Source organism: Rhinolophus sinicus, chromosome 7 (assembly GCF_057876585.1).
Source record: "Rhinolophus sinicus isolate RSI-liver-muscle chromosome 7, RSI-T2T, whole genome shotgun sequence".
Lineage (NCBI taxonomy): Eukaryota > Metazoa > Chordata > Mammalia > Chiroptera > Rhinolophidae > Rhinolophus > Rhinolophus sinicus.
This window is the reverse complement of record NC_142507.1, coordinates 546926-558894: the sequence shown is the minus strand read 5'-3', so window position 1 is coordinate 558894 and position 11969 is coordinate 546926. Positions and strand designations below refer to the sequence as shown.

Genomic DNA, 11969 nt, shown 5'->3' with positions numbered 1-11969 from the left:
AATAGCCCTTTTCTGAAAATGTTTATTAGCCATGTCAGCAAGAGGTGTGATACAGGACAAATATGAAAGCACAAACTTTCAAGAAGCACCATACTCACAGGATGAAAAAAAAAACAAATGAGTAAGATTAAAAATGACTAAAGGGCATTGAGGCAATTAAATATTTTATTAAAATTATAAAAATAAGTACTTTAATCTTCATTTTGGAGCTTGACTAACCTATGGTGCCTCATTACTATGCCTCTGAGAAATATGGAAATAGGGAAAATGGAAACTAAGTATATGAGTTATCTATTATTATACCTATTATTTTTCAAAGTGTCAGGATAAAGATTTAATTTGGGAAATAAACTGAGAAAAAAGCATCTTTTCTTTCAGAAGCTTTGCCCTTCTCTGTACATACTCTTAAGACATGCATTTGTTTGAGCCCGGAGGGTCTGAAGTCAGCTTCTGTCACTTTGGTGACATGGCTGGCGCATCGGCAGTGACACACTGAACCTGCCCGCATTTTCCTTTTGGGGTCAGAGCGTGGAGCTCGACTGCCTAGCCGGTCTGTATGCTTATGGTGCCAGCACACCAGAGGCTTTCGCCATCATTTAATGTAAGGGAGGCACGCTGGGCTCAGCCGTCACCACAGCTCTGCAGACTTGTGCACCAATGACAGCGTACTGATGAGGACGCCGATATCCAGGGAAGGTGGCTGTGCCATGAGCCCACCCCAAGGGAGCTGTCACATGTCCCAGCAGCCAACTCTCATTACCACCGCATTTTACAGCAGCGATGTTTAGGGGCAGCTGTGACGCAGTGTGCTGAGTGTCACCAGTGGGAACAGGATGGGGCCTGATGTCCAGCAGACACTTTCTGTCTCTAAGGAACGGCTCAGTGGGACGGAGGGGAAAGATGTGCCCTCGCAAGCCCACTTCCGACGCCGTGCCCGTGCGGCTAGCTGCAGGCAGACCGCTACAGGTCACGCACAAGGCTCGAGGGAACAGCTGGGTCGTGCGGCAGGAGTTCTGGTCAGTTCTTTCTTGAGCCTTCTAATTTAAAGGAGAATTTCACAAAAAGAGAACAGGTTCAGGCTCAGCTTCAGGCACAATATTTAGCAAGAGTTTTATACTTCTTTTAAGTATTTCGTTTGAAAATGATCCCTATATTAACAAGTGGTACTAATTTTCTGTTTCTAATAAAGTTTCGTTTTATAATATTGAAATAAGACAATTCAAAGTACTACATTACAATACAGGTAGTACATGAATGTGACAACCATCACAGAAGTGGTCGGAGAATGACAGATTAGGAGTGCCTCGGGGAAGGGAGCTGATCATTGTCACAGCCTTTGCTAACTGGGCAGCACTAGGTAATGCTGAGGATGCCACTCTTCGCGGCGTGTTGTTCACGACAGTGCCACAAGCGCCGTCCACGGGGCATCACTGCAGCTCGTCAGAAATGCCCACCATGGCCCCACCCACCTCAGCGCTTCTCGGTCAGGCTCCGAACCTGTCCTAACCAGCCCTCCAGGCCACTGCGTGCGGACGTTCCAGACCCTGCTCTCAGAAACACGATAAAACTGTGCAGAAACTCATTTCTCTTCAGGTTCACAGACCTGTTTTTCGTAGGGCTGGCTGCCACGCTTGTCTTCAGAATGTACAGTCTCAGAACTCGGGTTTGATTAGAAAAGTTCACCTGTTTTTGCATCCAACTTGAATTCCCAAAACAATTTTGATTGTGTTTTGTATTTTAGAAAGATCACTTAGCGTATCCTCAGATCAGTAGACTAGGATCTACAGCTCAGCTCTTTAAGGAAGAACTTCAGAGGGACAAACATTTGCCTGACGACAACAGAAGCAGAGCTGATGGGGACGAGACAAGAAGCAAGACTGACCGCTGGACGTTACACTAAGGAGACTGGGAGTCCAGCGGGCGTGCCAAGCAGTGAGCTGGTTTTCATTTCCCTCCTTTGTCGTTAATCCGCTGCCCACTCTCCACCCCCTCAGTCAAATACTCAATTTTCTGATTCATGAAGGAAAATTATGACCCAGCGGGAGAACAGGAGAGTCAGTAAACGCTCACGTTTGGCCTGTCTCACAAGCATCTCCTTAGTTTCAGAAGTTCGCTTCCTCTAAAATCCCACCTCCCACCACGCCTCATTCCCAAACTACCTCCGCATTTTCACTCCCTCTCCACTGGATCTTTTTTTTTTCCAATATCAACGCAGATTTCCCTTAAAAACAGAACTCCTTTGCTTCACTGTCTATCACTTTTCATCCTTTTCCTGGGAAAATTATTCTAACCACCTTTATACTCTTGTTACCAATTTTGATCTTAATTATTTAAAAGTTGATGCCATAGAATTAATGACTCTCTGGTTTGAAAGGAACAATTATGCCCCATATATGCCTCAAATTCCTCTACAACAGAGATGTTAAATAGACATGTGTCTTGTGATCCAAAACTTCCACTGATGATGGGGAAACTAACTGCCCGGTCAGGCAGTGGCTCATCCCCGAATGCACTATCAGATAATCCTTCCCACACGATTTGAAAATCGCTCTCCCTATAGTCTGTACCCATTGGTCCTGTTTCAAACCTTGGGATGGTGTATAGAGTGAATCTAATGCCTCCCCCATAGGACAGCCCTTCATGTATTTCGAGGCAGCTTTCCTGTTCCTTGTGACTTTTTTCTGCTTCCAAATAATCCCTTCTTCCTTCAGCGGCTATTTAAGAAGCATGACCTATATTCATCTTCAAGTATGGTACCCATCGCTGGCACGAGGCGCTAATCTAGTTCGGTCTCAGCAGCACCGTTGGCATATCTCCTCCCGTATAATTAACATACTAAAGCCATTTATTAGCAGTCACATGTCATTGTTGAATTGATATTTAACTGCCAGCTAAAAATCCTGTCTTACTACGCTGTTTTGCTTCATTTCTCCTTATTCTCAGAGTTGACTGAGCAGGGTTTTTAGGCCCATATATAGCAGTCTGCCTTTATCTGTTTTTAATTTTTCTGACTTCATCTCTAGTTCCAGTCATTCAATATAGTTTGATTCCTAAACCTGGAATCTCCCAGCGAATCATCCACAAATATGATCAAGGTGCCTTTTGTCATTTCATTCGGGTTCTCACTAAAATGCATGGTGCTGGGCCCAGGGGAACAAGGTCTGCAACCCTCCGCTGGCTTCCTCCCTTTGGCTTGACAGAGCTCAATGAACCATCACTGTTTAGGCGCGACCACTCACCTAGTCACTAGTGAATATACTGGAAAAATTTTAAGTGTGTACATATTATTTATCATAAAAGAATATGGAATCTATAAATGTAACAAAATAGTCTCTCTTTCCAGCACTGGCTTGTTTTAAAGCACTGGCTTGTTTTTTCATCTAAAATGTGTATTTCAATGGAAGCACACTTTCTTTTGGGATGAGTACATTATATATTAAAAGGGACATGTCTCCTCTCCTTACAAGACGCAATGTGGTATGGCTCAGGCTCTGCCCAGGAAATCTAGGGTCCAGGCATTGTGCCCACCCAAATCTCATGATTTAAGGGTACCAACTGTATAAACAAGCCCCAAATTCAACATCTGAAAAAAAACTTAGAGAAATAAAAGATTAAACAGAAGATCTTAAAATTAGTATAAATAATACCACTTAGATTTGAGTGGGTATATCTTTAACACTAGAAGTTATTATGCAATAAACAACTATAGATCTAGAAATATTTTGAACTATGACCCTCAAAATCCTATCCCAAAAAGTGTTCATTCTTGAAAACTGTCCCATTCTCATCCGACTCCTGACCTAGGGCGCTGGCCAGGCTAGAGAAGCATCCAGAGCTCCGACTTCCGTCAGCTCTGGTGGGTCCCTCCTGGAGGATGTGCAGACCCCGGGCCAACGGTGAGGCCACCACCAGCCCAGCTGCAAGTACTCTTCCTTTCGGGTCTGAAGTCCTTCCCCTCACTGGGTGACACTGCAGAGCTGTCATCCTCGCCCGTGCTCCCTCACATCTGCTCTCCGAGTAGCTGAGGAAAGGACAAGCTAAGAAAGGCTCTGGGCTGGCAGGACGGCCACCACCCTCGTTTCCACTTCTGCCCCTCAGTAGATGGTGCAGAGTTTCATGGGACAAGAAAAGAAGTTGGAAAATTAACTGTCTCTGGCTTTGGGGGCATGGCCTTATCACAAACAAGTGGGTGATACTTTACCGAGGCCTAACGAGAAGGTTAAAGGGGTTCAAAATTCTCAATTTCTTTTTCTCCCCAGTTAATAGTTTTAGAATTTTAGGCTCATGTGGGCGATGAGTTGAATCTGCCCTATAGGCAGGGGCTGCTGACAATGCCGGGGGCGGGGGGGGGAGTGGTGACAGCGCTGGGGGGTGGTGACAGTGGGGGATGATGACAGTGCGGGGGTGTGGGGACAGTGGGGGGGGTGACAGTGCGGGGGGGGGTGACAGTGGGGGAGTGGTGACAGTGAGGGGTGACTGGGGGATGATGACAGTGCGGGGGGGTATGGGGACAGTGCGGGGGTGGTGACAGTAGGGGGTGGGGACAGTGAGGTGGGGGAGGGACAGTGCGGGGGGGGGGGGGAGTGACAGTTCAGGAGGCGTGGCCCACGTACCCAGCACGAAGGCACAGAGCCTGGGCCCACCAAGATGTTTCACCTCTAAGTTCTTTTAAAATCAGGAGGAGAAAAATGAATGTTAACAGTAAGAAACACAGCTAGGACTGTGCTGGTCTTTCTAAGAACACAGCTGGGCGATGACTTCTTCCTGCTGCTTTCCGTCCTGTGGGAGGGGGCCCACCGTCCCCACGCAGCCCTGGCTGAGAAGGGCCCCGGGGGCTGGGAGGGTGGGCGGTAGAAGCTCCTAAGGGCTGTAAGACTGGGCCCACTGCAGAGGTGCCGGGATGGGGCGGGCAGACCGGGTAGCGCAGGTGGGCCTGTCACTTCAGGAAGGGCCAGGCCAGTGGCCCTGCCTGCGGTTGAGGTGTGGTCCTCGCACCAGCACACCTGTCCCCTTCCACCTGCCAGGCTACACACAAGCGTCAGGGCTGAGGAGACAGATACAGGCGTCCACCAGCCCCATCCAGAAGAGCCTTGGCCAGAGTCAGTCAATTCAGATTTATACGCAGACGTGTCCTGTTCTGGGTGTGAGAAGCAAACCACTCCCGAGGCGCAGGCTGATTGGAGACAAGCCTTGAGGAAAAAGGTACGTTTCACCTTTACACTGGTAACAGCCGCTTTAAGAGTAAGTAGAATTGCCCTGTTACTGGTCCCCTGGGTCTCTGACAGCACAGCCCCAGGAAGCAGTCTCCCCTCCGGCAGGGCTGTCCTTGGAGGAAAGCCGGTTTTGTCACAGAATCTGAATCTGCACGAGATGGTGACAGCAGAGGCTCCTGGCTGCAGGCCGCCCCCAGAACCTGGCACAGCGGCGCGCTCACTGTCTAAGCTGAAGGGGTTGGAGACAGTGGCAGGGCAGGAAAGTCCCCCCGACCTCCCCCCAGTCACCCCTCTTACCAGAACAGGTCACAGAACCGTCCTGTGAGAGGTGCCTGCCCTGCACCTGGAGGAAGGCAGGTACTCTCCTCACTGGAGCGGGGACCTAGGGGCCCAGCAACCTGCACAAACAGGCCTGCGAGCCCCCCCCCCCACCCTTCCTCCTTCACCATGTACTACCCCGGCCCAAACCCACTCTGCTCGTCCACTCTGCACAAATGTATCGCTTCTTGTCTGAAAGGTGTAAGAGCTTCCTGCTGCGGTCACTTCAGGTCCTCATTTTCTTGTGACGCCTCCCATGTACATGTGCAAATTCCATGAAATGGGTGTGCTCTTCTCCTGTGAGTCTGTCGTCCTTTGACTGTTCAGACCCAGCCAGGGACCCTAAGGGGGTGGAAGAAACCGTCTTCCTCGCCACAAGGCACTGACTTCCAAGTTCTGGGAGACAAGCCAGGACTCCCAAGTTAAGGCCAATCTGAATTGTATGCTATTTCTTAAGCACTGAACCACATAAAACTTTTTTAAGATTACTTCCCTTTTTTTCCATCAGTGGTCATATTATCATTCTCGCCACAGCCACTGAGTAAGGAAAATTCAGAGTTAAATGGAGAAACCCAACTGTAACACATCTCTGTGATAAAAGCAGGTGTGGACAGCGTCAGATAAATCTGTACTAGTTTATTTACTAGTAGATATACTTTTGAAAGAGAGCCATTTTAGGAGGCTTATTTTGTCACTAATTCAAAAACAACTTTTGGTAATGATATTATGGGTTGTTTTTGTTTGTTATTTTAATGATGGTCAAATAAAATCAAGGAGCTAGACCTGCACGAGTGTTTCCCATCAAAGAATGCAAAAAAGAAAAATAAATTGATTGGCACCATGAAAATTGCCCTGAAGGTGCTGTGTCACCACTAACAATGATTAAAACTTAAAAAAACAACAACAATTAGATATTTTATTTGTCAAGAGTGACATTACTATATTAAGAACTTAACAATTAATTTTTATTTAAACCTGAAGTGTATTTACTATTGCTGTTGGGGAAATATAATTAAAAACACACATCTCTTCCAAACCCAGAAATTCTCTCCACGAAGGTAGCAGAGAAAGAGTGTAGTTACTGAGAAAACGTTAAACCACGTGGGATATGAATCACAGACAACTTGCTTACAGACTGCAAACACAGAAACAAATGCATAGCCACGCAGACACAACCCACTCCGGGCGAGTTCTCACGACAGACAATAACCAGTCCTCCAGTCAGAGGGCCGGACAGCTCATCCTAGATTCACCTGGTAGTTGGGGTGCGCACTGGTGTTAACCAGCTGCCTTCATCCAAAGGGAAAACAGACTGCTCATACCTTTATGACTGTAGGTAGTTTTGCAACTTTGAGCCAGGTGGCCTTCCGAAGTTAGGCTCTGACCCTCCACAGAAACTAGGAGACGGGTGCTCTCTTCCTTCATGATGACATTTCAAAGAGATGGCCCCAGGGCCTTGAGAAGATGCTGCTGGGTTGTAAAGCTGACCAAAGGCCTATCTAATCCCCCAAAGGATTTACGTACAGTCCAAAGAAATGAGAAAGTACTTACAATTAAAACTTTTCTCAAGTAAATGTTCTGAGTAGAAAAAGAAGGGAGTAAAACATCTTTACTGGCAGAAGGCAGCCTTCTATTTTTAACGCATTTGTCCTCACACTGGTTACACCAAATTAGGCATTTCTGAAAGCCGGGAAACTGGGCTACGCGTTTCGTGATGTACACGTAACTGTTCCTTCATAGAATACCAGTTCCAGGAGGACCCTCTCCTCAAAGAAATTACCTGTTCATGGCTGAGTAAAACTATGATCTAGCAAACAAACAAACAAAAATAACTGCAGATTATAGAGAGAGCTAAAAATGCAATGAACAAGGTGTTATGAGAATGTGTGTGAAGTGAAATAACTTGTTGCCTAGCAGGAAAGGCTTCTCTCCGCGTGTGACAATGCAGCGTCGTGGAGAATGAGCCCCCCGCGCTGAGGGAGGAACTTGAGAAGCGGGAGATGACTTCTAAAACTGGAACTGTCAACACTCCAGTAGCTACGTGGTGAGTGCTTGCTCTGCTTCCTCTGTGAGTGGTACGTCACGATCCCTACCTTCCAGGTGAGGAAACCGAGCCGGGCAGGTACTGAGGTGTCTGTGACCTTCCCCAGGTCACCCAGTGACAATGTTCAGACCAGGAAGAACTCTGCTGAGTCCGACAGTGATGCCCTAACACCCTGACCTCCTCAATCAGCTCCGAACCCTTTCTGTTATTACTAAGCAGATTCTTCTCTTTCGTTTGCAGGATCTCTGGTGACACACTTCGACAGCTGCTACAACAAAACCCAACACTGTGTTCTTTTACACCAAAAGGGTGAAAACGACCTGAGCAAGACTCACAGGTCAGTCAGTCACCGTGACACAGAATTAATCCGTGTGTGTCAGGCCACCTGCCTACAGGTCCCTGGGCGACCGTGGCCCTGCGTCCTCGAGGGGCTTCTATTCTGGTTATGGAGGAACACACCCATGCCCGACAGGTGAAAATGACAGATGGAGGTGGACACATGATGCCAGCATGGCAGAGACGGATCACTAATTCCTCAGCCAAAACTACTGAGCCACTGTGTGCCAGGCACTGTTCACAGACGGGCACACAGGCGCCCCAGGAAACGAGACGCGCACAAGTCTCTCCAGTTTTTCTCAAGCTCCAACAGCCACTCCCCTTCCCAGGTCTGTCACACGCAGGTCGCACAACTATGCCATCTCTGCTTCCCAGAGGTCTGCCCAGGCAGAGAGCACGGCTGGCTGGTCCAGTCAGGAAGAAGGGCCGAGACCATCTTCTAAAACCCAAATCATGACTTTTGCTCTATTCCCTGGCTTTTGGCTGGTGTGGTCTTCATTGCTCCAGGAAATGTGTCAAATGGTGGCCTGAAACCAAGACACGTTGAGGTCCCTGTGACTGTGACCTCACTTGGAAACAAGATCTTTGCAGATGTCATGAAATGAAGGGAGTGCACATGACACCATCCTAGTTTAACTGGGCGGCCCTAAACCCGGCAATGAGTGTCCTTACAAGAGACAGTAGACAAAGTGCAGACAGAGGAGAAAGCACGCGGAGACAGAGGCAGAGGTGGGAGGGACTCGGCGACAACCCAGCCGCCTGGAGCCCCCAGGAGCTGGGAGAGGCAGGGAGGGCCGTTCCCTGGGGCCTCTGAGGGAGCTGGGCCCGGGACAGCGCACTCGGGCTTCCGGCTGCCAGGCCTGGGAGAGGAGAAATGTCTGTTCTGTTCCTGAACCACCACATTTATGGGAATTTGTTAATGGCAGCCCTTAACACACTGATACTCTCCATTTTTTTACAATTGTTTAGAAGAGCTTATGATTTCTGGGGGAAATGAGAAGCCAGTGCACAGAGTTCCCATACTCCTGGGATTCAGTTTCCCCTCAGTGATGAACATCTTACCTCAGTGTGCGTTCGTTACTGCTGATGAACCAGCACTGGTACGTCATTCTCAGCTAAGGGACAGTTGGCTCTGCCTCCCTTAGCTTTTCCCTAACGTCCTTCTTACGCCCCAGAATCCCACACTACACTTCGCTGTCCTGTCTCCTTAGGCTTCTGCATACCTTTGATCCAGCAAGTCAACATCCCAGAATCTTCTCTACGGTAACAATCACAGGTGTGTGTAAAGATTAATCCCAGTGACGTGCACTGTTAATGCCTAAAAGTATTAAGGAGCCAAAGGGCTTTTGCGTATGTGGGTTGTCTCTCTCCATATGTGCCACAGCAGGAAAATTTAAGTACTTATTAATGTGTGGAAAAATAACTATACTCATTACATGCTAATACATCTTTATGAAAAATAACTATACTTTCCAAAATGAAATAAAATCTGTGATCCTGGCATTGTTTACATTTTTGCAAATGTTTAAATACTACAGGAAGATAAACAGAAACGAGAGGGGTTCTCATACATGCATCCAACATGGTGCAAAATCACGAGTCCCACAGCCGCGGGAAAGCTCTGCGGTTCGCCTATGAGAGAGTCAGAAACGCAGCAGCACCTTGGAATTACAGTGAGTACAGGTTTGACATCACGGACCCCTAAAGGGCACCGGAAGTCCCAGGGTCAGACATGGAGGAGACATGCTGCCTATAAACAACAAACAGTGGAAACTCGGATATTACCTGATAAAAATAACAGAGGACATCACTTAATGATCCTCTATCCTTTTGGGCGGAAACTCACAACTCTTGGTAACTGAACCGAAACCACTGTCTCCCTGTGCTGGCACAGGGGTGCCCTCCTCCTGAGAGGTTCTCCCGGCTCGTCCAGTGCCCCCAAGACACCCCAGGCCTGGCCTCTGCAGGCTCCATCAAGCAACACTAAACCCGCTCGGACTCTCGCATTTCAGCAAGGTTTCTTCCCTCTGCAGCCACCTCTCTCTGTCTGCTTCCTCTTTCTATTACAGCCAGGTAAAAATGACAACTTACAGTCACATGCCATATACTAAGTGAAAGTCCCACATACTGCCTAACCTCCAACAAAATCAGCCTGGTGTTAGGTTTCCAGATTCTGTTTTTCCATAAACTACACATACTGCCCTAGAACCTGCTCTTAAACATTTCTACGTTGGTCCACATAAATGTATATCATTACTTTACACCATCAGATGCTATTCCATTATGGAGACATGCCAACATTCATTCGGTTTCCTGCTGAAGGAAATGTTAATTTTTCCAACATTCTGCTATAGAAACAATGTGGAAAGGTCTATGCACTTTTGCACACGTGTTAAGTACGATGGCACTCGCCTAGAAGTTGAACTTCGATTAAACGCTGGGAGTACTGGCAAGTTCCCTATGAGTTTGTACCGATGGCCACGGCCACCGCAGCTGGCGCACATGACGGCCACACTTCCGGAAGTGCTGTCCACAGCGCCGCTTGCCCTGTCATTCACACCCCAGCCCCCTGGATCTGGCTTCTGTCTGACCGCTCCCCGGAAATGACTCTCGCCAAAACGGCTGACACAGCCTGCAGGCATCTAAGCCCAAGGAGCTTTCTAGCGCTTTTCCCATCTCACGCGCTGACCACGCTCTCCTCCGCCGGTGGGCTCTTCCCTCTGTGACACCACCGCCGTTTGGTCCTCCCCTGGCCAAGTGTCTGTAGGTGTCATTCTTACCGAAGGCCCTGCCTTCTTACTCCACACTTCCTCCAACTGGCCTCAGCCCCGCCCATGCTGCTCCTCTAGACAGTGACTCCCAGGGCTCAGGTCACAGCCCTGCCTACTCCACTGCCCCACAGGAAAGTGCACATTCCAGATGGGCCCCCCACCCTCCCTGCAGCACCGCCCACAGCCTGCTCTCCCCTCCACTCCCGACCCCCCCACTCACAGCCACCTAATTCCTAGTCCTGTCAAGTGTCTGCTTCCAGGCTGACAACTTTGTCCATCCCCATGGCACTGCCATGCTTCAGACCAACAGCGTCTCTCACCGGTAACCATGTCAGCTTAAACACGCAGCTGGTATTTCCAAGGCAGGCCCCTCTCACCTGAAACACCCCACTGTGCTCACAAAGAAATCCCCAAGAGCAGACAGTGCTGCTCCCTCAGACCCCACGGCCGCTCTAACAGTCCTGCCTGTCTGACTGGGGCCTCGGCAGTGGAGTGGGAGAGAAGTGGCAGAGTCGCGATACATGTTGGGGATCAAACAAGACGTGTCCACATGTTGGCTACGAAAATATGGGGGTGGGGTTAGGGTTGGGTTAGAAAGAGGGATCAAGACAAGCCCCACGGTTTTAGCTCTCAAATGTGGTTGAATAATATTATTCTCTGAGATAGAAGAAACTGGGCACAACCAGCTTTGGGATGAAAAATACCAAGAGTTCCGTTTGGGGAACATTAAGTTTGAGATTATTGCCATCAGAAGTCCAAAATGTCAGGTACAAGTCTGTGACCAGAGAAATATGAGCTGGATAAGTGACGCTGACAGTCAAGCATGTAAGAGGGCAGGCAGACAACACTGAAAACTGTGAAAGTTGAGTTCACCAGGAATGAAAAAGGAGGAGACTGGATAAATGACACTCTGCTGAGATCAAGTCAACAGACGTGGATTTCCAAAGGATAACAGATAAACAGCCTGCACATCACGCCTTCTCTTCCTGCAATACACACTTGTCAGATATGGCTAAGTTATTTAAAATTTCTTAAGTTAGTCATAATTCTGGAGCTATAACAGGAAATTTTAAAAGTAGAATGTCATTTGTGACAACTCAGTCTTCATTAAAAAAAAAAATCTACATGAGTCAAAGGAGATGCTGATTTCCAGTGGAAAACCAGAGAGGAATTCTGAAAAGCTCCATTTTTTTCTCAGTTCTCTTTTGAATACGTTGCATGGTCATGGGTGACGGTTGATGAAGGAATGCCCCTTTACTGAGATAACACTTCTGCCAAAGGACGATC

The 11969-nt window shown here is 48.1% G+C and overlaps 1 protein-coding gene and 1 long non-coding RNA gene across 3 annotated transcripts in view; one reads left to right on the top strand and one right to left on the bottom strand.

The window, feature by feature from the left end:
- The window catches only part of LOC148757619 (uncharacterized), a 99787-nt gene that overhangs the window by 52409 nt on the left and 35409 nt on the right, over window positions 1-11969 (bottom strand). The gene's annotated exons all lie outside the window — the stretch shown is intronic.
- LOC109444694 (uncharacterized) lies at window positions 4590-8627 on the top strand. The gene is made up of 3 exons (XR_002136924.3): window positions 4590-5202; window positions 7449-7575; window positions 7816-8627. It is a non-coding gene; the product is annotated as an uncharacterized LOC109444694 (long non-coding RNA).